At 46.2% G+C, this 17,008-nt stretch overlaps 1 protein-coding gene across 1 annotated transcript in view; it reads left to right on the top strand.

The window, feature by feature from the left end:
* The first annotated feature begins 315 nt into the window (after positions 1-315).
* Positions 316-17,008, top strand: part of LOC149366131 (uncharacterized) — a 56,318-nt gene continuing 39,625 nt past the window's right edge. The window contains exon 1 of the mRNA XM_089548959.1: positions 316-482. The gene's annotated coding sequence lies outside the window, so the exon portion shown is untranslated. The remainder of the gene's footprint in view (positions 483-17,008) is intronic.

Below are 17,008 nucleotides of genomic sequence, written 5' to 3' on the forward strand. Positions count from 1 at the left end.
GTGAGAAAGTGTCGTTTAAGCATGACGACCGCACGTTACGTGATGTGCACTCGCATCAGTGTCAAGTGCGGCAGTGTAAGTGGAAATTCAAAATTCGCGCTTCTCCCTGCAATTTCTTTCATTCATCAGCCAAAGTCTCTACGCTTTCAGTAGTTTAAGGACATATAAGTAACGTATTTTTCTTACGTTTTGGACTTAATTTACCTTTCGTATCGATTACATATTGAGGCGCTGACCTATTTGTAGAGGGCGCACTAAGCAAGGCAACTTCCTGTATAGTGTGTGATGTTTTTCCGGTTTATTCCGTCATGGCTGCCGTCGCGCTGCGCACGGAGTTAACGGAGGAGCTGGGAAGGTGAAGTCGGAAAGGTGACAGTACTACCGAGGAAACTATCGCAATACTCAAGAAAAAAAAAGTGCAAATATGCGTGATCGACCGGCCAGCTGAAGGAGTGGGCGAGAACACCCAGCGGTCTTTAACGGTGAGAACACCTTTTCCTGACATTTTTCGTGAACGTCTCCGCAGATTGCTGCAACTTTCGCACGGACCGTCCGTCCGTTTCACCACGGCACTACTACGATTCCCTGTTCTTGTAGCGCAAATTAGGTGAAGGTAAAGGAGAGAACACTCCTACGGATCCCGTTCTGTTCACGTTTATATTTATTTCCCCGACAAAATTTCGCTCCCGAGAGCAGCTAAAGCAGCGGCCAAGTTTTTCGGCTCTGCAGCAAATCCACTTGCTGAGCTAATTATAAAAAAAGGGAAGGGTGACTTTTCGACTGCACTTTCTCCTTTTTTATTTTTTTTTCTCCCTGTCACTTTAACTCCGGCCTTGCTTGAAATGGGGTAATTTCAAGCTCCTATATTTGGGCGCTGCTCATAACGCTTCAAAACTGAGCTCGGCGGAGGGAGGGATCAGATGAGCAGTGGGAGCTCTTACTCCCGTGTTTGTGCGCTTCACGTTTTCGCGGTCACGATGTCTTTTGCTGTTGCTTCGCTTGGTTTCCGACGGGCGCGGTTTGGCACCCGGCTTCTCCTACTCAGTTCATGTATATTTAACTCTCTGTCTGCGGACGGCAGGCATTCAAAGTGGCCCCGCGCTGGCAGAAAAAAAAAGAAGCCCGAGATGAGAGAAGCTCTCTCGGGTGTCCGACTGCGTCAATCGAGACGTGTTGTCATTTGTCGCGCCTCTTGGCGCCCGCGCACTCCGTATCGTGTGTGACGGCGTCCCCATCTCGGCGCTGTATCTTCCGCGAAAGTGATCGTCAGTCGCTTTGGCGAGTTTGAGCGGCGACGATGACGACTTCGCGCTGAAGCTGTCGGGAAGGCGTTTGAAGGGTCGCGCGCGGTGCTAGAGATTACGTTGTTCACGGCGCTTACTGTTAAGAGATCTAAAATTATAAGTAACTAGCCGTGTGCGTTAGAAACCGGCGCGCATTAAACACACACAAAAATTAATTATTTATTTATTAATTAAAAATTAATTACACGGATGAGTTAACTTTTTCCGGCAGCATGTCGATTCACACTTCGTATTGAAAGGAAAAGTGAATGTTTTTCGTGTCTCCCAGATGGTCGGTCTTAATTCCCTGCATTATAAAACTCTCAAGAAGTACAAGAAGTACAAAAAAATAGTGAGAGGAAGCCCGCACCAAACCAGAGGTTATCGCAGGCATGTCTCAGTCCCCGACAAATTTTTGGCACCCACATGCCGAAAGCGATCTAGAGCTGCTGTTTTTGACGCACGTCGCGCGGTACAGCTTATTTGTACTGCAGTCCCAAAGAGGGGTTTTCGCAGGATCGGAAATACAGCCAATAAAAATACACTAATCAGCGGAAAAGTAAACGACTTCAAGTTGCAACGTCGCAAAAAATCCTGGTAAAGAGCAAAGCAAGTGCAATAGAATGTAATATGACATAAATTCAACAAGATATAACGAGAAGCCGCGTGAACAAAATTAAATAGGTGCATTGAATACCACAGCTCAAGCAGCTCGAATAAAAAAAATACAAAGAAAAAGCAAACATTTACCCACAACCCTGTATCGTTAAGTTTCGAACTTTAATTCGTTAACTTTGTAAAAGTCGCAAGCTGGAGGAGAAACCCAAACGCAGTTCGTAAACTTCGCGATTGCAAATAAACAACAAAAGATAGAAAATAAGGTCAGGTTTATGGTTTCATTCTGTGATGCGCAATATTCAGATACTGATGTTTATCACTGTTAGGTACAGACTTTGTCAAAAGTTTAGAGCTCAGGGGGTTTTCTTCTAAGCTGTCTAGTGGGTCTCCTGCATCATTCGTGGATGCCCTGCTTATTAGAAGGGGCAGGACGAGAGATCTTACCTTCAGGAGATGGAACATTAGGGTGTGTGTATGTGTGTGTGTGTGTGTGGGGGGGGGGGGGGGGTATTAGGAGCCGCAAGGTGGGGCTTTGAAGCAAACACCCTAGGCTCCGAGATACTTTGACAAAAATTGTACCATCACTGATGTCAGACGTCGCTCGGATAATTTTCATCTCGTTTATATTCGGTTTCGCTCATAACTCCTAACGCGTCTCCTTTGAATCCATTATCTCATTCTGCCGTATAGCTAAACATCTCTACCTTCAAGCTATAGGCTGTTATTATTTTTACTTTCTCATAATTTACTACACACCCTCGATTTTCGCAATTTTTACCCATTAATGAGCGCCCCCTAACTACCAGCTAGCCAGGAGAGTACTAAGCACTCTTCGCGGCTCTCATATCTGCCAACGTTCTTATGATATGTGCTGTTCGCTACAGACTTCGAGGAAGTTTCCATCTCTCTGTTTTTCTCTCTAGTTAATAAGCTTCATCGAGGGTGTAGATTGTGATCGGTTGGTTGGCGCCCGCGCAAGCCTTTATTATTTTTTTTCGCTTCTTATGGGAAACGTTATTTCGTCCAAGGCTGTCGGTTTTCCGGGTATACGTGTAGATAGAAAAGGTGTGTGTGTGTGTGGGGGGGGGGGGGGGGTAGGGAGGGGGGGGGTCGATTGCAACGTCGAAAGTGCGTTGATAACTGCAAGTTACGTTCCCGCGACGTATACGCGCGCGATGAGGTGCACCAAATAACATTGGTAGTATTGCCTGGCCGAAGTCAAACACAAAACACCGTCAGTAAACAAATTTTGCCTGTAGCGGCTAGCTTAATTCACATTTTAGCCTGAAAAGTTCCGCGAAATATGTATGTCAGCCGGGTGCACTTCAGTAAAGAGTTTTAGCACGCCCGTACGGCAGCTGTTTGCCGTTGCCGATCTGCTTCCCCGAACGGCCCGGTGGGGGGCGCGCGTGCAGCTGCGCATTGCGCATGCGCAGTAGGTCCCCGGCTGGTCCGTTATGTCAGGCACTGGTTGCGCGTTAACGCTAGTACCCGTCATACGTTAACTCTAGTACCCATCGTACGTTAACGTTAGTACGTCTCCCCTGTGCTAATAGAGAAGACGTAGTTTGGTTTATGGGGTTGAACGCCCCAAAGCAACTGAGACTATGAGAGACGCCGTAGTGGAGGGCTCCGGAAATTTCGACCGCCTGGGGTTCTTTAACGTGCACTGACATCGCACACTGCACGGGCCTCTAGAATTTCTCCTCCAAAGAAATCCAACCTCAGCGGCCGGGATCGAACCCGTGTCTTTCGGGTCAGCAGCCGAACACCATAACCACTGAGCCACCGCGGCGGCTAGAGAACACAGTACTAGCGCTAAATCGTAAGGGCAGCAGACAACACAAACGCTAAGACATCAACTTACTATTCACAGTGCTCCCTTTTATGAGCATCGTCTTTCCTGTGTTTGTCCTTTATGTCTTTGCAACTCATAGCCATGCACCAACTCGCCCAGCAAGTTTTTCTAAATTGTCCAGCTTCTGGCTTAAACGCTGTGCTTAATGCTTTCTACTGGTGCGTGTGGGTCAGGTTCACCTGTCTTGAAGTCACGCCGTTAAGAAAAACGGCTAGTCCTTGCTTTGAAGTTAAAGCAGCGCTTCTGTGTTAGAAGGCCAAAACTTTTGCGCGATATCGCTTCGCGCGGCTTGGTTGACCACCGCTCTCCATTCCGCGAAAATTTTACTCGTAAACCTTATACCTGCCTTCAGTTTTCGCTCAGAATCTCTTTCTCTCTTTTTTCTAATGTAATCTTCTTCCGGCGTTTAATTACGAGATAGTTGAACACTAGAATCTTGGACACACGAATTCGCGGAAGCACCCAGTGTCGTCCGAAATCCGTACGATTTTTTTTTCCCTGTTTATTTCACTTCAGTAGTCCTGTGTAATTCCGATTTGTACCTTTCTCCTCGCCATTTCGTCGAGCAGGCTTGTTTAATAGCACGTTTTTGCACTCATTGCACGCCACTCACGTTGAAAATAGACGGCGCGCAACTTTTATTATTTATTTATTTTTTATGATAGCCTTTTAGTCGCTTATGCGCCATTAAATCCAACACAACACTATTTTTGGTTTGGTTTAGTTTATGGGGTTTAACGTCCCAAAGCGACCCAGGCTATGAGAGACGCCTCCCGTACACCAACCCTAAATTATATCTTGTTTTATTCAATCAACCAAGCAGTCATTCAATCTCTGTATCCATCAATCAGGCAAGCAGTTCAGGTTGATGCCTGCGGTTTTACAGTCTCGCGCATAGTGGATGCGGCGGCGTTGTCGGTGTTGCTGTGTCCCGGCCGCGATGTCCAAGTGACTGTGACATTCAGCTGCCGTGCGCGAGGTCGCGGGTTCGAATCGCGGCCGCGGCGTCAGCGTTTCACCGGAGGCGAAACGCAAAAACGCAAATGCGGCCCGAGCACTAGCTGTGCAACGCCCAGAGAACGCTGATCAGTTCCAGGCAGTCGAAATTAATCCGTAGCCCTCCCACGACAGCGTCTTTTTCTGTGTCTCAGTCCTTCCACCTCCTCCTTCATCTTTCCCCTCATGGCTTGGTTAGGGTGTCCACCCCGAGTGTATCAAGTGCTGCACCTTTCCTTTCGTAACCACCCCACCACGCAGCAGACTCTCCGCGTCTCGCCTGCCGTCGTCCGAGGAAGCATTCGCTTAATCCTGGAATGCGCTCGTAACAGACTCCGTGCTGGGTCCCGTGAGAATTCGTATTATCCGGAAAGTCGAGTCATCCGTGATCGCGCCATCGAAACCCCCTCGTCGTCCTTCGGTGAAATAGCTTCGGGGATGTCGGGCAGCGAACGCAGGGCGAGCTGCCTCTCAGGCTGGAAGAAGAGCGGGACAGCGCAAGGAAGGCGACGGGTCAACCGTGACCGTGTCGCCTGTCGTGTCGCCTTCCGTGTGTTTCTTTTTTTTTGTTTGTTTGCTTCCCGGTCGTTTGTTCGACCGCGAGAAAGGCCGCTGTAGTTTGTGTCACGGCGCTCACGCGCTCCGCGCGCCCCCTACGCTGGAGCAAAAGCGAGGTGAGCCAAATGCGATCTACGCCGCCCTGGCCACGGCTCTTTTAAACTGTGCCGCGCGGGTCATAAGACGAGCGCGCGCCGAACGCGCTCCGCAAATGTTCTCCGCCGCGTACAGGGGTGACAACAGGCTGTGTATCGCGAGCATTTGCTTCTCCGCATGGCATAGGCAGAAGCTTTGTGCTCATTCTACAGTTGTAGCACTGCTTTTCACGGCGTCTTGACGTATGCGTAATTTCGCAAACTAGCTGTTAATACACACAGTATACTCTGTACGCTGTGAGGCAAATCCCGCCCGCCTGTACATAAACACCACCAAACCCGCCGCGGTGGCTCAGTGGTTACGGCGCTCGACTGCTAACCCGAAGGACGCGGGTTCGATCCCGGCCGCGGCGGCCGGGTTTCGATGGAGGCGAAATTCTGGAGGCCCGTGTACTGTGCGATGTCAGTGACACGTTAAAGAACCCCAGGTGGTCGAAATTTCCGGAGCCCTTCACTACGGCGTCCCTCATAGCCTGAGTCGCTTTGGGACGTTAAACCCTAATAAACCAAGCCATAAACACCACCACTACCGCCACCCCCGTATTCTGCAGAAACATGCCGTCACTTTCATGGTTGCCACTCGGTGTCAGTGCTTGTGTTCTGCGGGATTTATATCACTGCTCATAAATCCGCGCTTTTAATGAAAACGGTCAAAAGGGTGTGTACAGGCAGCTATAGTTACACGTTTGCTTTTGTCTACCCGGAAGGACCTTTCCATGATGTAGGCTCAAAAGGTTCCGGCATCCGGGGCCCTGATTCTCACCGCTGTGGAAGGTTTTAGAGTGTCCAGTCGAGCTTTACACTCGAAGTTGAAGGTTTTGCAGGGGTGAAGGCAGACACGCGGGTTGAGCATAGTGGACACCGCTTGGAATCTCGGGAACCGATTGGAATGTCTAGTTGGAAGCTCAAGGACCGTTTGGATTTGTCCATGATGATGATGATGATGAATTTGTATGGCACCAGGGCATCTGCGGCCAAAGAGCGCCATGACACAGGGTTTTTCTTCTACTCAAGATGGGGTTCAGAGACCCATTTCCCAATCATTTCACCCTGAATAAGCCCAGCACCAGGCCAGGGGAAAGCTTGTACCCATTGTTTCACCGGTGGGTACCCGGCGGCACTGGGGATCGAACCCAGCACCTCCCGAATGCTTGGATATATTTATTTTATTTATTTATTTCTTGTACACCTCAAATGTCCCATGAGGGGAAACAATACAAAAAAATGAATCTGAAATGAATGACATGGAGTTTAAAACAGAACATTTTCAATGGCTTTTTTCAAATGGACGGGGCTGGTGTGGAGTGCGGCATTCCAGTCTACTGCAGTCTGGGAAAAGAAGGAATGAAGGTGCGCAGTGGTGCGTGCGCCATAGAGTAATATAGAAGTAAAGAGCGGACACTCCCGTAGGCCCCAGCGGCCGACTTTTGTGCACAGCGCACCTAGCGGACCCGGGGAAACGCACTGACCTCAGAGATGATAGGCAAACAGGAATCTTGGAGGCTCTACTGTCAAAACCTGGTGGTGGGCATCTGCCCTTGACGCAGCTTTGTTGCCTCTTTGGAAGTGCTTAGGAAGAGCCGCCGCCTTTAAGGCCGACAGCTGCAGCTTCTTGTTGGACAGTTCACGGGGTGGAAGAAACAACCGTCGCAGCACCACAGCAGTACACAAAACGGACGTGCCCACGAAGCTTGCAGACGCCGCAAAAAAATACAGCCGCTCACACCGTCGGTCCGTCGCACACTGCCGCCTGGGCGTGCTTGCCCGTTGGCTTGACGCACTTAAAAGACGCCGCTGTTGCTGACGTAACTGCGGCCGTAGGCGCGCAGCGCACGTCACTGCAAGCCAAGATATGCCAAGACCATACTCTTTTTCTTTTTTTTATTTGCACGTTCAGTGCCATCTGGCGGAAACGGGGAAGCGCCGAACTCGGCCGCGAAAGGGCCCGAGTGTCCGCTCTTTACTTTTATGTTACTCTATGCGTGCGCGGGGGGGGGATAAACGGCTTTGCTGTGACTGGTGCGAGGAGACACGTGATGAGCTGGTTTTAGATCTGCAAGGGATGAATGATAAAACTTGTGGAAAAGGATTAGTCGGCAGATTTTGCGTCGCAGCTCGAGGTCAGGCAGGTTAGCTCTTGTCTTCATGGCAGTCACACTAGAATGATAATAGTAGTCTGAATGGATGAATCTAGCTGCAACGGTTTTGCACTGATTCAAGTGATTTAGTTAGATAAGAAATGTGAGGGTCCCAAACTGCGCATGCATATTCCAGCTTGGGACGAACCAACGTTCAACTGGTTCAATATTCAACTGGTTTTACAAATTCCAATTGATTCCTAAGATTTCGATGGGTGTAAGCCATCGCACTCCAATTGAGATAGCTAATTAGAATCTGCAAAACCAGTCGGCTAATCTGATTAGACCAGCCTATTGGATTGCTATGTCCTGTTCAGCCCATCCGGATTCATTTGGCTGTCCAGTAGGTTCCATTTGAATCCAATTGGAATTCCCGATCGGTACCAATGGTTTTGTTTTTTGACTGGGAAGCGAGGGGCATATATATATGGCCACCTCTGGAATTTAAAGGATTTATGTGGGGACTCGTTTGAAGAGCTGGTTATAGATGCGCCTCTCTTTTTAAATAGTTACTACGATGTTTACCGAAAAGAGTCAAAACTGTGCTCTTTGGACTGTTGGGAACACTTGCTGAAAGATCCTGCAGGGCTTGCTCAGTCCAACGAACAAATGGCGACGTCCAAAGGGCCCTTCTTGCTAAGATCTGCGTCACGGCGCCGAGTGGGTTGGCATGCGTTCGATATGCGTTGCCCTGTCGCTGTTTCTGGTGGCGCTGTTGTCGGGTACTGTAGCGGTCAGGATTTGTAGATGGATTGCCGGGGTATTTATTTATTTATTTATTTATTTATTTATTTATTTATTTTCAATACTGCAGGCCCCTTTACGGGGCCCTAGCAGGTGGGCATACACAACAGTTACACTGAGGCAAGAACTACATCACACAACACAAGGAAATTTCACAATACGGCAAGAACGATGTACAATCGGATCTAGACGAGGTTATCATATGAAGTGATCAAACACGGCTAACACGGCTATTGCGTGCATTAAGCTAGTGCGGTTCCTATTCTCCGTGGAGAAACTCGAGCGCAATGTGCCCTTTAAAGGGGCTTTGAAACACCTTCTGAGGAGAGTGCATAAACTCGCTCAGTCGCTGCATTATTTCGTCATGAGCAGCTGAACCAAATAATACAGTTCTGCATGCAGCAGAGAACCCATAATCGCGCACGTAACTTAGCGAGTTCTTTCAGGCGACTTCCTGCGTAATTCTGTTCAGAGATGGCTATTGGCAAGATTCTTTCAGGCGTCACCCTGCTACATTGGCCGCGGCCAGTCAGCAGCGTCGCTTTGACGTGTCAGGAAGCTCCGCCCCTTGATGCGTTGCAGGTGTAGGAGAGGTGAGCCCTCTTTCTCACGGTAGTGGGCCGGGCTCAGGTGGCGTAGCTTATCTGCGAAACTGTTGCAAGTTAACCGGAACGGATCGAGGAATATCGGCAGTCAGGTGCATCAGGCCAGAATTCGCGCTCCGGCGCTGTTGTATGTCAATATCCGCTTACGAGACCATAGCTATCCGTTCTGTCAGTTCCATTTCCTTTCTCCTTACTTCTTAAAAGGGTGCCGAATATCTTTTATGAAAACAGCCAGGTAAAGTGAGTATGAAGGAGCACCACATGTGGAACTGCCTACAATTTCTTTGTGAGAATTACTTTGGAAGGTCGCTTGTGTAGATGGAGTTGTCAGCTATTGAAAAAATTGCTACCTCACTAACTCTATAAGGGATGCTTTCTTTTTTCAATCATTCCCAGTGTGCTGGTATAGTTACAAGCGCAGCCTGCGAGGTGCCCACTGTGCCAGCTACCCAGTGTCTGCGCTTCGTACCTTTTTGTTCGTTAATTTTCCTCGTGTGTGTATGAGCCGATTAGTGCCGATTTAGCTGCGGTGCGCCGTGCAAAAATATCCTGTGGTAGGCTATAGGTAGAGGCTATAGCCTTTCCTATGGCCTAGGTACAGGCTGTAGCCTTACCTATGGCCGTCCTTAGCTGTAGTTTTAAGGCGGGTGCAATTTTCTATGGACAGCTAAAAACAGTTGCATGATTCCGAAACTATAGCTGTAGGGGCATGTATTTTTCAATAAGAACCTATTTGGCTGTGTATAGATGACCATACATGCCCATAAAAAGGGACATAACTTACCATAATTTTTTTTCGACAAACGGAAACGGCCGCGGCCGGTCTCAACGGTAAATCTAGATGCTTTCGTTGAATTTTCACAACATATGTCTGATCGTCAGGCTTTCCTGGCAGGAAAACAGCACTGCGTGGAGGGTGAGTTAAATAAACTGCGGGTAAATATTTCTCCTTTGAAGACAAAGTTGGTTCTCGAGAAGCCTAATGGGCGAAACCGTTAGTGCGACTGCAGCCACTGGCGAGTTAAAGTTTGCGGAACATGGGTTCCGCGTAAAAGCTCAGTTTCTCTCGCAGCCAATTAGGTTCGCGAAACATGAAATTGATGGGCCCACTGCATATGCAGTTTGCACATGAGGATCCTATCCTGTCTGGTTTACTGAGAGTGTGAGGCTGCATGTGTAAATGCGCGCGCTTGTGTCTGTGTGAGCGGGGGGGGGGGGGGGGTACAGCCACCGAAACCAAGAACCAAATGTTTATATTTAATTTGTGGTGCCGATCATTGGGAGATTGATAGTGTATTTTATCGCTTAAAGATAACTGATTAGAAAACAAGAAAAACACAACCGCATCCGCCGGTGGAATCCGGTGGGATATCTACACACATGAAGAATTGTATACCTAAGTCTCTTTGTAGCCGTACATGGCTACAAGGGAAACCTTTCCTTTTTTTTCTTTCGTCATATCCTTCTTTCCTAAAGCTTGGCTCGACTTGCCATGGGGGACCCCCTGCCTGTAGAGCATTATATACGGACCGCGGGCGGGGGGCCCCGGCCATGAGCTCTTCCCTTCCTTTCCCTCTCCCTTCGTTTACTTACGTCACTCGCGACGTCACCCGCCATCCGAGTGACGCATTCAGCCTTGCGCGCGAGACGCAGCGCATGCAGAAAAGCACCACACACAGCCCTTTGGAACAACAAAGAAATAAACAAAAAAAGAAAAGAAAGTGGCCGCGCCGTGTATAAGCGTATACGACGGAGCAGCAGCGTCGCGGTCGGCACACACACGCCCTCCCCGCCACCACCGGGCCGCCGAGGTCGCGAGATTTCGGGGCTAGTTGTTCTTCTTGCGCGGCTCCGCCGCACTTCAGTCAGAAGAGAAAGTGCCGCTCTATATCGGGCCTAGCGGCGCCTTAAAATAAGAGCGCCTCCCCCGGAGAAAATAAAGCGAGCCAAAAGGGCCGCCCCGCGCTCTGCTCTGCCCCGTGTGGGCTTTTCTTATTGCTCGCCGCGTGCGGCACCGTCTTGTTTTTGTTCTCCTGACGCGCGGTGCTGAAGCAGGGGCACTCTGCATCGATGTGGCAGCCGGCCTCCCGAGAGTTCGGCAATTGGCTTCATTCATCTTCGCCCACGGCCTCGTTGTGACAATTGTTGGCGTTGTGCAGCGAGGTATCGCGTTGATGCGTGTGTTGAAATGATTGCGAGTGTCAGGTTCTCTGTATACACTCTGAATACGAACTAAGTAAAAAGGGAGTAGTGTGTCCTCTAGTGCACTCTATTTTACACATATAGTTTCTTACGATTACCTAGAGGGAAAGCTGGCGACGCTGCACTTCAGCCACCATGGACGCTCAAAGCATCATGGGGCGGTGAGCTACTTGTTGCGCAACAGTCGTAGTTTTTCGGGAACACGGAGTGTCATTACTAAGACGTTTCATTCCAAAAACGCTGTTCGTGTGTGCGCAGACGACTTTCGCGCGAATGAAGTGTGTAAAGACCATAGTAGTGAAACCGCAACGACACGCAACGCCAATAAAAGGTTTCACTTTTCCAAAATGCCATTAAAAAACCTCTTAAAGTATTTAAGCAATAAAATTTTTTCTAAAAACATATTTCTTTTTAAAAATGCTCTTGTTGGGAACAGGATATTAGTTTTTATAATGTTCAATACTTGGCCAATGGGACAGCGAGTCGTCTCTTATTTTGGGCAAACTTTTCACTTAAAGGCTTTTCTGCTCGTTTGTTGCAATTTACAGACAGGATATTGAATGTTAGGGCATTCGTATTTATCGAACAGCTTTATTTTTGCATAATTTTTGGCCAAAAGTTGTAGTTCTGTAGTCGGTAGCTCACCGCCCCATGATGCTTTGAGCGCCCATGGTGGCTGAAGTGGTCACGAGGGGTCTCCATGCAGGCTCCCATAGAAGAGGGGACAGCTTTCCCTCTAGGTAATAGTAAGAAACTCTATGATTTGACACTCTAAACACGAAAGGAGTAAAAAGGGAGTAAGCTGCCCTCTAGAGCACTCTTTTAAAAGGGAGTAAGCTGTCCTCTAGTGCACTCTCTTTTACACTGTGAATACGAAATGAGTAAGAAGGGAGTAATATGTCCTCCAGTGCGCTCTATTTTACACTTCAAGCACGAAATGAGTAAAAATGGAGTAATGTGTCCTCTAGAGCACTCTATTTTACACTCTAAACACGAAAGGAGTAAAAAGGGAGTAATGTGTCCTCTAGTGCACTCTATTTTACACTCTCAACACAAAAGGAGTAAAAAGGGAGTAAGCTGCCCTCTAGAGCACTCTTTTAAAAGGGAGTAAGCTGTCCTCTAGTGCACTCTCTTTTACACCATGAATACGAAAAGAGTAAGAAGGGAGTAATGTGTCCTCCAGTGCACTCTATTTTAACACTCTCAACACGAAAGTAGTAAAAAGGGATTCAGCTGCCCTCTAGTGCATCATTTTAAAAGGGAGTAAGCTCTCCTCTAGTGCACTCCCTTTTACACTCTGAATACGAAAGTAGTAAGAAGGGAGTAATTTGTCCTCTAGTGCGCTCTCTTTTACACTCTAAACACGAAAGGAGTAAAAAGAGAGTAATTTGTCCCCTAGTGCACTCTATTTTACACTCTAAACACGAAAGGAGTAAAAAGGGAGTAATGTGTCCTCTGGTGCACTCTATTTTACACTCTAAACACGAAAGGAGTAAAAAGGGAGTAATTTGTCCTCTAGTGCACTCTATTTCACACTCTCAACACGAAAGGAGTAAAAAGGGGTTAAGCTGCCCTCTAGTGCACTCTTTTAAAAGGGAGTAATGTATCCTCTAGTGCACTCTATTTTACACTCTAAACACGAAAGAAGTAAAAAGGAAGTAATTTGTCCTCTAGAGCGCTCTATTTTACACTCTAAACACGAAAGGAGTAGAAAGGGAGTAATTTGTCCTCTAGTGCACTCTATTTTACACTCTAAACACGAAAGGAGTAAAAAGGGAGTAATTTGTCCTCTTTGCACTCTATTTTACACTCTAAACACGAAAGGACTAAAAAGGGAGTAATGTGTCCGCTAGTGCACTCTATTTTACACTCTAAATACGAAAGGAGTAAAAAGGGAGTAATTTGTCCTCTAGTGCACTCTATTTTACACTCTAAACACGAAAGGAGTAAAAATGGATGAAGCTGCCCTCTAGTGCATTCTTTTAAAAGGGACTAAGCTCTCTTCTAGTGCACTCCCTTTTACACTCTGAATACGAAAGTAATAAGAAGGGAGTAATTTGTCCTCTAGTGCGCTCTATTTTACACTAAACACGAAAGGAGTAAAAAAGGGAGTAATGTGTCCTCTGGTGCACTCTATTTTACACTCTCAACACGAAAGGAGTAAAAAGGGATTAAGCTGCCCTCTAGTGCACTCTTTTAAAAGGGAGTAAGCTGTCCTCTAGTGCACTCTCTTTTACACTGAATACGAAATGAGTAAGAAGGAAGTAATGTGTCCTCCAGTGCACTCTATTTTACACTTCAAGCACGAAATGAGTAAAAATAGAGTAATGTGTCCTCTAGTGCACTCTATTTTACACTCTAAACACGAAAGGAGTAAAAAGGGAGTAATGTGTCCTCTAGTGCACTCTATTTTACACTCTCAACACGAAAGGAGTAAAAATGGATGAAGCTGCCCTCTAGTGCATTCTTTTAAAAGGGACTAAGCTCTCTTCTAGTGCACTCCCTTTTACACTCTGAATACGAAAGTAATAAGAAGGGAGTAATTTGTCCTCTAGTGCGCTCTATTTTACACTTCAAGCACGAAATGAGTAAAAATGGAGTAATGTGTCCTCTAGTGCACTCTATTTTACACTCTAAACACGAAAGGAGTAAAAAGGGAGTAAGCTGCCCTCTAGAGCACTCTTTTACACTCTCAATACGAAATGAGTAAGAAGGGGGTAATGTGTCCTCCAGTGCGCTCTATTTTACACTTCAAGCACGAAATGAGTAAAAATAGAGTAATGTGTCCTCTAGTGCACTCTATTTTACACTCTAAACACGAAAGGAGTAAAAAGGGAGTAATGTGTCCTCTAGTGCACTCTATTTTACACTCTCAACACGAAAGGAGTAAAAATGGATGAAGCTGCCCTCTAGTGCATTCTTTTAAAAGGGACTAAGCTCTCTTCTAGTGCACTCCCTTTTACACTCTGATTACGAAAGTAATAAGAAGGGAGTAATTTGTCCTCTAGTGCGCTCTATTTTACACTTCAAGCACGAAATGAGTAAAAATGGAGTAATGTGTCCTCTAGTGCACTCTATTTTACACTCTAAACATGAAAGGAGTAAAAAGGGAGTAAGCTGCCCTCTAGAGCACTCTTTTACACTCTCAATACGAAATGAGTAAGAAGGGAGTAATGTGTCCTCCAGTGCGCTCTATTTTACACTTCAAGCACGAAATGAGTAAAAATAGAGTAATGTGTCCTCTAGTGCACTCTATTTTACACTCTAAACACGAAAGGAGTAAAAAGGGAGTAATGTGTCCTCTAGTGCACTCTATTTTACACTCTCAACACGAAAGGAGTAAAAATGGATGAAGCTGCCCTCTAGTGCATTCTTTTAAAAGGGACTAAGCTCTCTTCTAGTGCACTCCCTTTTACACTCTGAATACCAAAGTAATAAGAAGGGAGTAATTTGTCCTCTAGTGCGCTCTATTTTACACTTCAAGCACGAAATGAGTAAAAATGGAGTAATGTGTCCTCTAGTGCACTCTATTTTACACTCTAAACACGAAAGGAGTAAAAAGGGAGTAAGCTGCCCTCTAGAGCACTCTTTTACACTCTCAATACGAAATGAGTAAGAAGGGAGTAATGTGTCCTCCAGTGCACTCTATTTTACACTTCAAGCACGAAATGAGTAAAAATAGAGTAATGTGTCCTCTAGTGCACTCTATTTTACACTCTAAACACGAAAGGAGTAAAAAGGGAGTAAGCTGCCCTCTAGAGCACTCTTTTACACTCTCAATACGAAATGAGTAAGAAGGGAGTAATGTGTCCTCCAGTGCACTCTATTTTACACTTCAAGCACGAAATGAGTAAAAATAGAGTAATGTGTCCTCTAGTGCACTCTATTTTACACTTCAAGCACGAAATGAGTAAAAATAGAGTAATGTGTCCTCTAGTGCACTCTATTTTACACTCTAAACACGAAAGGAGTAAAAAGGGAGTAATGTGTCCTCTAGTGCACTCTATTTTACACTCTCAACACGAAAGGAGTAAAAATGGATGAAGCTGCCCTCTAGTGCATTCTTTTAAAAGGGACTAAGCTCTCTTCTAGTGCACTCCCTTTTACACTCTGATTACGAAAGTAATAAGAAGGGAGTAATTTGTCCTCTAGTGCGCTCTATTTTACACTTCAAGCACGAAATGAGTAAAAATGGAGTAATGTGTCCTCTAGTGCACTCTATTTTACACTCTAAACATGAAAGGAGTAAAAAGGGAGTAAGCTGCCCTCTAGAGCACTCTTTTACACTCTCAATACGAAATGAGTAAGAAGGGAGTAATGTGTCCTCCAGTGCGCTCTATTTTACACTTCAAGCACGAAATGAGTAAAAATAGAGTAATGTGTCCTCTAGTGCACTCTATTTTACACTCTAAACACGAAAGGAGTAAAAAGGGAGTAATGTGTCCTCTAGTGCACTCTATTTTACACTCTCAACACGAAAGGAGTAAAAATGGATGAAGCTGCCCTCTAGTGCATTCTTTTAAAAGGGACTAAGCTCTCTTCTAGTGCACTCCCTTTTACACTCTGAATACCAAAGTAATAAGAAGGGAGTAATTTGTCCTCTAGTGCGCTCTATTTTACACTTCAAGCACGAAATGAGTAAAAATAGAGTAATGTGTCCTCTAGTGCACTCTATTTTACACTCTAAACACGAAAGGAGTAAAAAGGGAGTAAGCTGCCCTCTAGAGCACTCTTTTACACTCTCAATACGAAATGAGTAAGAAGGGAGTAATGTGTCCTCCAGTGCACTCTATTTTACACTTCAAGCACGAAATGAGTAAAAATAGAGTAATGTGTCCTCTAGTGCACTCTATTTTACACTCTAAACACGAAAGGAGTAAAAAGGGAGTAAGCTGCCCTCTAGAGCACTCTTTTACACTCTCAATACGAAATGAGTAAGAAGGGAGTAATGTGTCCTCCAGTGCACTCTATTTTACACTTCAAGCACGAAATGAGTAAAAATAGAGTAATGTGTCCTCTAGTGCACTCTATTTTACACTCTAAACACGAAAGGAGTAAAAAGGGAGTAATGTGTCCTCTAGTGCACTCTATTTTACACTCTCAACACGAAAGGAGTAAAAATGGATGAAGCTGCCCTCTAGTGCATTCTTTTAAAAGGGACTAAGCTCTCTTCTAGTGCACTCCCTTTTACACTCTGAATACGAAAGTAATAAGAAGGGAGTAATTTGTCCTCTAGTGCGCTCTATTTTACACTTCAAGCACGAAATGAGTAAAAATGGAGTAATGTGTCCTCTAGTGCACTCTATTTTACACTCTAAACACGAAAGGAGTAAAAAGGGAGTAAGCTGCCCTCTAGAGCACTCTTTTACACTCTCAATACGAAATGAGTAAGAAGGGAGTAATGTGTCCTCCAGTGCGCTCTATTTTACACTTCAAGCACAAAATGAGTAAAAAGGTTGGTTTGGTTTGGTTTATTGGGGTTTATCGTCCCAAAGCAACTCAGACTATGAGGGACGCCGTATTGAAGGGCTCCGGAAATTTCGACCACCTGGGGTTTTTTAACGTGCACTGACATCGCACAGCACACGGGCCTCTAGAATTTCGCTATTGAAATTCAGCCGCCGCGGCCGGGATCGAACCCGCGTCTTTCGGGTCAGCAGCCGAGCGCCGTAACCACTGAGCCACCGCGGCGGGGCAAAACAAAAAGTATACTGCGCCATTTCCTTTCCTCAAAAACCTAAAACCTGTAGGGTTCGTAATATTTATCACACGATGAAAATGCGACTAAGCAGGCAGCAGAATATAAGCAGTTAAGAGTCTAGTCATTTTTTTTTGTCAGCCCACACCTTTG

The sequence above is a fragment of the Amblyomma mixtum genome, chromosome 1 (assembly GCF_055824585.1).
Source record: "Amblyomma mixtum isolate Tamu chromosome 1, ASM5582458v1, whole genome shotgun sequence".
Classification (NCBI taxonomy): domain Eukaryota; kingdom Metazoa; phylum Arthropoda; class Arachnida; order Ixodida; family Ixodidae; genus Amblyomma; species Amblyomma mixtum.